This window comes from Maniola jurtina, chromosome 3 (assembly GCF_905333055.1).
Source record: "Maniola jurtina chromosome 3, ilManJurt1.1, whole genome shotgun sequence".
Classification (NCBI taxonomy): Eukaryota; Metazoa; Arthropoda; class Insecta; order Lepidoptera; family Nymphalidae; genus Maniola; species Maniola jurtina.
The window spans coordinates 12,684,393-12,695,275 of NC_060031.1; the positions used below are offsets into that span (position 1 = coordinate 12,684,393).

At 34.5% G+C, this 10,883-nt stretch overlaps 1 protein-coding gene across 5 annotated transcripts in view; it reads left to right on the forward strand.

Annotated features, from left to right (window-relative positions):
* The window catches only part of LOC123880936, an 85,669-nt gene that overhangs the window by 59,717 nt on the left and 15,069 nt on the right, over window positions 1-10,883 (forward strand). The window contains exon 1 of one of the 5 annotated variants that reach the window (XM_045929367.1): window positions 1,116-1,230. The exons of the other annotated variants lie outside the window; for them this stretch is intronic. The gene's annotated coding sequence lies outside the window, so the exon portion shown is untranslated. Of the gene's footprint in view, window positions 1-1,115; window positions 1,231-10,883 lie in introns of those variants that run through there. 5 annotated transcript variants of the gene reach the window in all.

Consider the following 10,883-nt stretch of genomic DNA (forward strand, 5'->3'; position numbering starts at 1 on the left):
TTCCACCTTAGAATTTTTCCTGCGTCCATAGCATCCAGGTAGCGTCGTAGTGCCTTTAATGTTGTTTCAGCTTGTTTGTAATAACTAAACATAGTGTTACTTGTGCCAACTTAGTTCAAAAATGTAGAGGCATTTTTAAAATTTAATATAAGACAGATTGCTAGTTAATTCCGAGGGGAAACATTTCGTTTTGAGAAATCTTGAAATCTTGACCTTATATAAGATGCCGTGCACAATTCGAGCTTGTTATAGGTCATATCTTTGCCAACGATGCCGCATTTATGTAAAGGCATTAAAAACAAATTTGCATTGCTATTACCTCTGAGATAGCTATCCAAGATCAATCAGAGTAAGAAACCTTTAGAAATTTTCAATTCAAAATCTCTTCAGGCAGACATTGATTGACGGATCAATTACTTCTATTTGTCGGGGTCTGGTCCTATAAAGACTCTCTTATTCTCCTGTAGTTAGATCGCAGATTCTTTTACATTATAAGAATTCCTTATAAAACAACGGCCTTATTTAAAAAAAAATTAAAAATTGCTTGTTGTTATCAGTATGTAACGGGTTGTATGCAATACGTTTTTACCGTTTCCTGTGATATAAAATTAAGTTTAATCAAAGATTTGAAATTGAGTATAATAATATTGTTATTAGTTTTGAGTTAGTGATATCTTTTAAGCAGTGCTTATTTCATTATTAATTTGCTTTCATGTATATTACATTTGATGGTAGATTATTCTTAAAGCCACATTTAAAACTACAACAATTGTTGTAGGTATTATATAATATAAAGTTTGAAATACAACCAATAATAGAATTCAAATAACTAAATTAACATTATAATGTACAGGAGCCTCAAAACCGTTCAAGTTGTTGAAATTATTATTGTGCTTACTATTAGTTTATGAAGTATCGAGAGTGGAGACCGCATCTTGTTTTTATTGCCACAGCTGCAAAACTAATCAGCGTGGGGCAAACCATTATAATCTTGTCGTGTGAGGTTGTCATGTACTTGTATGTAATTGCCATTGAAGGAATGTGTATGAACAGTAGTTGGGTTATCAAGGCTCGCACCCCCCAGTCTCGGTGAAGTCTCATTTAGTTATATCCGTGCTTGTGTCGGGTGTGAATGTGTCCTCAGTAATAGATTTGTCAGTTCTAAAAAGCTAAATGGATGTAAACTCAAGAGGACTTTAAGTCAATTTTTTATACTAAGTAAATTTCTGGGTAAGCAATTATGATTTATGCCATATACCAGTACTTATATCGTAACTATCATGAATGTAAAGATGCAATTCTTTACTATCATAAGAGGTGCAAATGTTATCTTCCAATACTTATCAATAAATCAATCGTTCGATATTCAAACACACGTATATAATATTGTATTATTTACAACAAAATGATCTAAATGACAATTTAAAGCATAAGTTAATAAGACTTTATTAGTTAACAAGTGATAGTACCTGATAGAGTGATTGATATGCGAGGAAAGTAAATAACTACATATTTTTTATTTATTATCAAACTGTCTATCTACAGGTGTTCTCTATTGTTATCTCAATGAAAAGAAAGTTTTCTAATTTCGTTTGCTCTACATTATGTTCCGTATTAGAAACAAGAAATATAATTAAGTATTATTAGTTTTCTTTAACGTTTCTGATTTTTTTTCAAGGGCGTAGATTTATTTATTCTTCCTTTTATACTTAAGCTCCTTATATTTTATTTCTCTATGCTTTAGGTTAACTAAATATTACTGCAGTAAGATTTAAGCATTTTAATATCTTCTAATTTTACATGTTTGCGGTATTCAATCGAGGTCTGCATATTTATCCTCTAGGTGCTCACATTTTAAAGGGGCATTTTAATTTTAAGTAATAGATTTTATCTAGCCAAAAGACAAATACGTTAATGTATGGCAAAATTTCTAAATAAACATAACAATTTATATCTTCCGATGTGTAATTCTTGTGAAACAATCAATGAATGAAGTTTTAAAGTTCAGAGCACGTGCATACTGCACTCCCACGAAAATCGATGGAATTGAACCCAAAATGCCCGTGTTTCCTCGACGGAACATGAGAGGGTGGCTTTTGAAGGGGAGAAAATGTATATTGTTTAGTGGAATAATAAAAGTGTTGTCTATGACAACACTGGATCCGGAGCAATTAAGGCTTTCTGATATTAATTACTTTCTTTATTCCTGGATTGATACTGCTATCACAGAATACTAATAACTACGTACCTACTGCTAAAGGGACTGATTTTTTGGAAATATTTCTAAAGAAGACAATACAATAAAGCAAAATAATTTACAGATTGAGACGCTAGAAAAAAAATACAATATTTTAGAATAAAATTAATTATCAGGCATTTTAGAGTAAAATTAAGTATCAGGTAACAGTAAACATGTAAAAAGCAGTATCACTATAATTTCGCTTAGCACTAACATTGATCTTCATAGTAAACTCAAAAACCTAAGGCGTAAGGACTCGGAAGTTAGAATTTGATATATTTAGTACTCTCAATCATCACTAAACAACATTAAGAAGGCAGGCTTTGTAAACTAACAAAAAATTAATAAGAAAATAATAACTAAACCATCCTATAAAGAACGCATAACAATTTTAGAATGTTTTGTACAAAGCTTAAAAAGCGAGATTATGATTTCCCAAAGCCCCTTATCTTAATAGTCATTGTGATCCGATGTCATGATATACATCTCATTTGCTTTAATCCAAAAAGCTCAAGATAAGGCGGCTTCTGGCGTCCACCATACACTACTTCGTTGTTACTTTTTATTTTGATCAGTGAGTCAAATCATGTGTAGCAAATCTTTATTTAGAACTACTGCGAACATGTGAATGCAACTTAGAAGAATTTAGATTTTTCAGAAACTAAATCCACCTTTTTTCTTTTTCTCAATCATAAGCGTCGAACCGAACTAGATAAATGATTTTACTTTACATAATTACTATTCTGCATAAATTAGGGCATATACGACTTGTTTATTTACTCATCAGTATTATAAAGAGGAAAGATTTGTTTATTTGTACTTAGTCGATAAACTCTGAAACTATTGAACCAATTTTAATAATTCTTTCACTATTAGAAAGTTACTTTGCCCAGAAGTAACATAGGCTATAAATTACATTTATGTACCGCGAACAGTTACAAAATTTGAAATTTAACAACCTTTTTGGCTGGTACATAATATTACCTACGGTATACATTACAACACCATTATGTGTAAAATAATGACATTTCGTACGTAAAAATTCTGGGAACCATTCTTAATTAGTGAGGCAATTTCATCCTACCCCTAATCATAAGGGTCGGCTTTCAAACAGGGAAGGTTAGGTTAGGGGCCTTGGGATTGGTTTACAATTAAAATTAAGGGCAGGAAAACTTTGTCGCTTCTACATGATATTTTCTAGAATTACATCAAAAACAATATATTTGATTTAGACTTATGTAAGTACTAGTTGATGCGTGTGACTTCTTCCGCGTGGATTTATGTTTTTGAAAATCCGAGTGAACTCCGGATTTTCCGGGATAAAAAGTAACTTATGTTCGTCTCCGGGATGCATGTTGGTACGAAATTTTGACAAAATCGGTTAGGTAAACGGATGAGCAGTGAAAAGGTGACGAACAGACACTCTTTTGCATTTATAATATTAGTATGGATAATGGATATAATGAGTAGTGAGTTTCATTAATTTCTTATTTGGCATACTACAATGATTGCAAAATTCGGACTAAAAGATATAATGATAATCCTATTTTATGAGTTACGTATAATACTTATACGTTGTGTACGTTTCTTTTACAACACGTTTATGTAAATCAGTCCTTATTTACTTATATTAATATCGATATTTCTAATAATATTTTCAAGAATAAACATTGAAATATCTTTTCTAACAAGATAAGTTGATTGGAAAAGTCGTACTGCTCACGTTTTATATTCGTTTTCGTCGTAAAACATCAATCATAATGTCGAAATGAAATATAAATGCAGCCATACTCTAAATCAAACGAAAATATATTTCGATATGAATATTTTCGCAAGATTTTATGATTTCATAGCAAAATTAACGAGAAGTTTACGTAAAGTACTTTTTTATTAAAAAAAAAAAAAACTTGAACCAGGAAAATCGTTTCGCTAACAAGTACTACACCACTACAGCAGAGGCACTACAACTGGATCGGTATTATGCCGTAATTGCTTATTTGATGCAGAGCTTTTTCTCTACATTACTCTCTTGATATCCGCTTTTCGCGGACTTTTCTTTTCTTGTATTCTGTATAATTATCATTAAAATAATAATACTCTTATTAAATCTTAAATTATTATCTTTTTATATCCGTTTTGAAAAGTTACGGTTTTCTTTAGTGCTTTAGTGATATGGGTACATGTTATTTCCTTAATTTTATTATTATCTGAAGAGCTCATCTCAGTGATTAAGCCTGAATTCCTCCTCACCCATCGCATTCATCAGTCGCCCATTGCACTGCTCTGAATCTAAACTATTCTCACTCTGCTCCTAACTCTGACTCTGCTCATATCTATTCGTATGGTCAGCATTGTCAAAGTTAATATGTGGTGCTTAGCAATGAGTATCTATTCATACGTTCAACATAGGTATGTCTTTGACTCACGACCGATGTACGCGACTGACGCGTATTAGGATTTAGGCCGTCATATCACCACATAATACCAAGTAATAAATCAAAATCCTCCTCCACACTCATTTTGCTTGTGAAAAGTTAGTTTGAACTCTTCCTTTGGTCGTATAAACTTTAGTTCTAACTACCTATTTGTTGTATAAAGACAGCGTCAATGTATTTGTAGTCTGGTTTCTAAATTACATGGCAATAGGTGTAGTTTATTTTTGCACGCCCGTCGCCGCGCCGCCGCGCCGTGATCGTTGTTATATGCCTCTGACATCCGGTCGCGCCCTGTCTGCCTAATTGCCAGGCAAAAAGGGGTTTTACAATGTACAGCTACCCGTTCGGCTAATTGTAATAGCTCATCACCATAATCTTCTATCTATAAGTACATGTAAAAGGATAACATAGAACTGATATAAAGGTTTACCTTATATGTTGGGGTGAGAAACTTGAGATTTTGCATGTAGTAAAGACGTAGCTGCAATTTAAAACGCTCATACTATTTTAGGCATTTTTATATGACACATGCTAATTGGTAACTTTTACTACTCAAAAGTAAATATTAATAAAATTTAGAAACTGTAAACTCGGTCATGGGGTGTCATATCGTGAATGGTGCTGCTATAAAAGTTTATTGGTCCAATGTCTCGATGGAGTGTGAAGCGGACGTCGTGTATTATTCAATGGTGCCGACTGCCGAGTGGCAAGTGCCGAGTGGCCAAGCCCTCGGGACTGCCCTACCAAGCCCGTTATGTGCGGGCGACCTCATAATTTTATACAATTTATTTAGGCCTCTCGTTAGCTTTTTCCATTTGTTATTTTCATTAAGCTCCACAGTCGTTTTGAGAAACGGTATCATGAGGAGTTTTGTTTAGTCCCGCATGTTGGTCAAAATTTCATATTAGCTGATGCACGCGACTTCGCTTTATTAAAAATCCAGTCTATGTTCATATATGGATAAAAAATTTACGTCTTTAGGACGGACTAGTGTAAATTAAAAATTTAAAACACCCCCGACAAATGAAGGTTACAGTAACTAGAAAAGAGCTGATAACTTTCAAACGGCTGAACCGATTTTCTCAGATTATAGCTAAGAACACTCATTCAAGCCACCTTTCAAACAAAAAAAAAAACTAGTTAGTTTAAGAGCTACGATGCCACAGACAGATACACAGATATACACGTCAAACTTATAACACCCCTCTTTTTGGGTCGGGGGTTAAAAATAGTCAAGCGCCTTTCATCAAGTTTGGTTCAGCAGTTGAGCTTCAACAAGGTAACAGATAGATAGTCAGCTTTTGCCCGCGTCTTCGCCCGCCTGGTTTAATTTATAGGTATAGCGCTCGGGGACAATACCTATAGATACTAGTAACTAGATCATCAGATCAATGAAAGAATATTCAAAATTAGATCACTAGTTCCGGACATTACCCCCTACATGCAAACTAACTTATGTAGATTATGAGTTACTTATAACTCTTTAAAATAGTATAAATTATAGTACTTATTAGGTTTATAATATTGTCCTGAAATTAACTAGATGCAGACGCTTTCAAAGACGTTGTTAGAATTTTATAAAGTTTTCTTGTACATTTTCAAGAGGCGAAAGCTCAAAGCTTTCTTGTAAACATCATAAAGTCTCGCTTTTTGATGCTTCGTACGAGACTGAGACAGCTCCGGCCAAGCGTTTTACGGGACGAGATGAAAGATTATGAGATGGCAATGAACTTCAAACTGATTTCAAAACCCGACGTGTACTAATAAAGAACAATGTAATTGTTAGTGTTGGTGGGTGTGCAAATTAAAATGACATGTTGCACTCATTGTTTTTGATTCTAACTACTTACAACTTATTCTTACCTAACTTCAGCTTGGTGTTGAAGCAAAAAGGAAGTTTATCGTATGATTTAATTTTACTCCTCTGTTTATAAGTCTATGAAATGTGATTATTTACTATAGGTATTGAGTATGCTAACCTAATGCTTAAGACGGGTTATGAAGAGCTCTCTCTCGCACCTGTTTTCAAAACCTCATAATTCCTTAGGTAAAAGTTATTTAACGATAGAAAAATCAGAACTTATATAAACACTTTAAGAGGGCTCTCTCCGTCACTTGTTTCATACAATCTTAGTTCCAATTTCATTTGAATATTAAGCAACCAAAGTCCATGAAATTTTGCAGACATATTCTAGAAACTAATATCTATGTCTGTGGTTTTCCAGATTTCTGTTATAATATTCGGTTTCAAAGTTACGCGGTCTTAAAAAATTTCATACAAATCTTTGAGCTCCTGTAATTTTAAAACTACATATTTATAGAAAAATCTAAAACACCACAGACACAGATATTAGTTTCTAGAATATGTCTGCAAAATTTCATGGACTTTAGTTGCTTAATATTCAAATGAAATTGGAACTACGATTGTATGAAACGAGTGACGGAGAGAGGCCTGTTACTTTTGACAAGTAGGCACCTACACTAGACTGAAGATGGTTATTGATCTTGCATTAAAAGTCGGGTAGGTACATATGGCAACGGTTCCATAAATCGTTTGTTGGCAGTAAAAATGAGATAAACCGACAGATTACGCGCACGCGTACAAAATATATTCGCTAGCGGTCAGCGTACATCCGGCAGGCATCGAACCCGCTTCAATCAGCGCGGTGCAACGACCTTGCCATGTTTACCAACCAACACATAAAATACCCGTGAAAAAAATATATCAGAGTCAATGCACACTTTTAAGCAAGTTCATATCACTGGGAAATATCGAGTGGAACCCTACATGCTTGAGAGTTCACCATAATGTTCTCAAAGGTGTGTACTGTGAAGTATGCCAATCCACACGTGGCCAGCGTGGTGGACTCTGGCCATAAACTTTCTCATTCTGAGAGGACACCCGTGCTCAGGAATGGGCCGGATGGGTTCCGTTGCTGTACCTATACATATATAAATATTGGTAAATTTTGTTAACAACTCTGTATAATTTTAATTATACAGAGTTATATAAATCTCTCATTATAATTTTATTAAGAAGTATCCCGTTAGCCCGCTTCTATCTTAGACTGTATCATCACTTACCACCAGCTAACTCAGTGTCTAACACTGAATGATAGCCACCGAGCTCATTATTTAATCTATTGAAGGTTTTCTACGAAAAAATATTTTAATATCACCCAGTGAAGCAGCAATGCAGAACCACCCAACCTCGGTGGCTATCATGCAGTGTTATACACTAAATTAGCGAATCACCTAGCTGGTGCGATTGCAGTGAATGGTTAACTTGTGTCTGAATTTAAAAAAAAGTAGGCAGTTGGTACAAATCCGAATTTACGATTCCCCTCTGCAGCTTAAATGACACAAGCTTTATATTTTGTAGTTTGTATTTGTTCAAGCTTCAACTGCACACATGAACTATCTATCAGCAGTTTAAATCGAGTGATGACGACGTGCGCAATAAATTACAACCAGGCGGGGCTTTTTTGCAATCGCACATCAGTTTTTGTACTTACTAATCAAAATAGTTTGTGAGTAAAGCTTATACAGACGTCTGTTATTTTTTGTAAGAAGAAAATTCCGTTTTGAATTTTCCTTTAAACATCACCGACATTCGCCCGTAAACGGTTACGGGCGAATGTTCCGTTAAAGTAATATCTGGAAGAAAAGAAAGAATAAATGAATGACTAAAACATACTACGAAAATTCTAGGTCTTGACTATTGTTATTAATAAAGCCTCAAACTAGATCCTTAGTGTCAAAACTCGAAAGTATCTTAGTTCCTAGGGTCATTAATAAAGAAAGTCGGTAGTTTACGACAATTGTGTACACGTCTTCGTAAAATCAGTTTTTAAAATGTTATTAAAGTTTTCATTACGTGACTCTATTAAACTAGACATAATTCATCCTTTGCTGGCAGAAAGTTTCTGCAGAACCTCAATGTTATAAATTCCAACTTAATTACTTACTTCTTATTTTTCCCTCTACTTATAGAATTTCCTGTATTTCCTGGTTATTAAAACATGAACATTAGACAGAAAAAAAATTCTATCTGTAACTTAAGCAAATCCAAGTTTGATACCTATTTACCAAAAGTTTCAAAGCAAAACCTGATTTGCTGACCATATTTTGTTACAGTGCTATAAAGATAGCCATAAACACAGAAACCGGCAATTTGCGGCTTACCTCGCGGACCTACCCAATGACGTCAGTCAGCTACACAAAAAAATTTAAAACTCGGAGCAATAGTTCATGGCTTTTATGTTTCTAAATATAATTTTATATCAAGACATTCACTACCAGTTAGAAACTTTGCCTTGGAGAGCAAGATTCGTCGGTCCCTGCCATCGCTAATAATATGATAGTCAAATCGTTAGTCAAGAGCAAGAAATCGTCATCATTATCATCGCTAACCGATAGACGTCCACTGTTGAACATTGGTCTATTGTACGGACTTCAACACGCCATGGTTTTACGCCACTTTTTACTTGAATCGAGCTGTTCCCTGGTACTCGTTTGATGTCATACGTCCACCTAGTGGTGCCAATGCTGCCTTTTCGGTCCGTGTTCACCATTCTAGCACGTTGGGAGTTGGGACCACAAAGTTTATCAGTTCTACGAACTTGACTGACCATTGCCACTTCAGCTTCGCAATGTTAACCTGCATCACTCTGGTTCTCCTATCTTCTTATTTCTGGTTTGATCACGTAGAGAATCTCTAAGCATAGCTCTCTCCATCACCTGCTGATTAACTTTGAGCTTTCTTATCATGCAACTCATAGCAAGATATAACTACTGGTTTTCCTAATCGGTTGCTGAGGTCTATGATAACTGATATTACGTTGCTATTATCGCAATTGCTGTAATACTAAATTAAGCCAATATAGCGAATCGGCCAATCAGTGGTGATTGCGATCGTCATACTGTGGGTGTCGTTAGTGCTAGAGATTCTTAAGGCAATTGTTGTGTAAATGAGCTAATAACCTATCAAATGTGAATTTTAAATAACCAGTAGCCCGTGGTTAATACCAGAAACATGCAGTAACAAAGCAGACTTTTGAGTACTCCGATATAGTAGTTAATTTCTTGGTACCAAGAACTTATCTCTATAATAGTATCTATAATAAATAATAGGGTCCTCTAATTTTTTTTTTTGTTTCTTTTGTACATACAATTTCACCAATTTAAAAGATCAATTTTTGAAATCTAGATTACTATATGTACTTTGAATATAATATGTACCTACCTATCACCTATCAGATGATACCTATTAATGAATTACAATGTTGTCCAGTGTCCTACATGAAAATTAAATAAAGCTATTCATTTTCAGTTTTTCTCGAGTTGAGATAAAGCAGTAGGTATCACAATCATTTTATTTAATTTCTAATTCTGGTTTTTTCTATTGCTTTTTAGTTAAATTAATTTAAATAGTTGCGCAATTTCTATGAAACTGTTTAGCAACAAGGAACTGGTGATAGAGTCTTGAGTCTTTACGTAGTATGGGCGCCCAAGTTGCCCTACTTGAAATAAAGATATTTGAATAATTACACATATGCAATATAACATTAACCCAGTTTGAGGCTCAAGCTGTGAAGCCGTTAGCCGATTTGGCGGGCTGCAAGCACGTTGACGTTTGTACTCGTATCTCTAAGCGGCAACTACGATGCATAATAAAACAATAATACATAATAAACTACTTGCATAATATACTTACATATATATATATAATGTCATATATACCGAATCGGGACAGATACAGTACCGGTACTTGATAAATAATTAGTTTCTACTGAGATAATTTGCTATTCTAGACTCAGTCTCGATTCTCGGCGGATTTTTGTAAGTCCATAGGTTAGTTTTTTTTTTAGTATATAGAATATTAGCCATGTTAAATGACTAATATTCCCCTTTCCTCTCCAACTAAGCGTCAGGCTTGTGCTAGGAGTAGGTACGACAATAGTGCAATGGGCGGGGTCCGAACCGTCGACCTTTCGGTTTTCAGTCCACTCCTTTACCGGTTGAGGCTCCAAATAAGTTGATATATTTTTTTTTAATTTTACAATTTCATAACTTGCAAATCCAGTATCCACCTAGGCTCAGCTGGCAATTCAACTTTGCCATAATGAGACAGCACAAGAATTGACTACCATACAACTTTCAGGTTCTATCACACTTCTTTCTATGGAGGTGGTAAGCCTAAGTTCGAG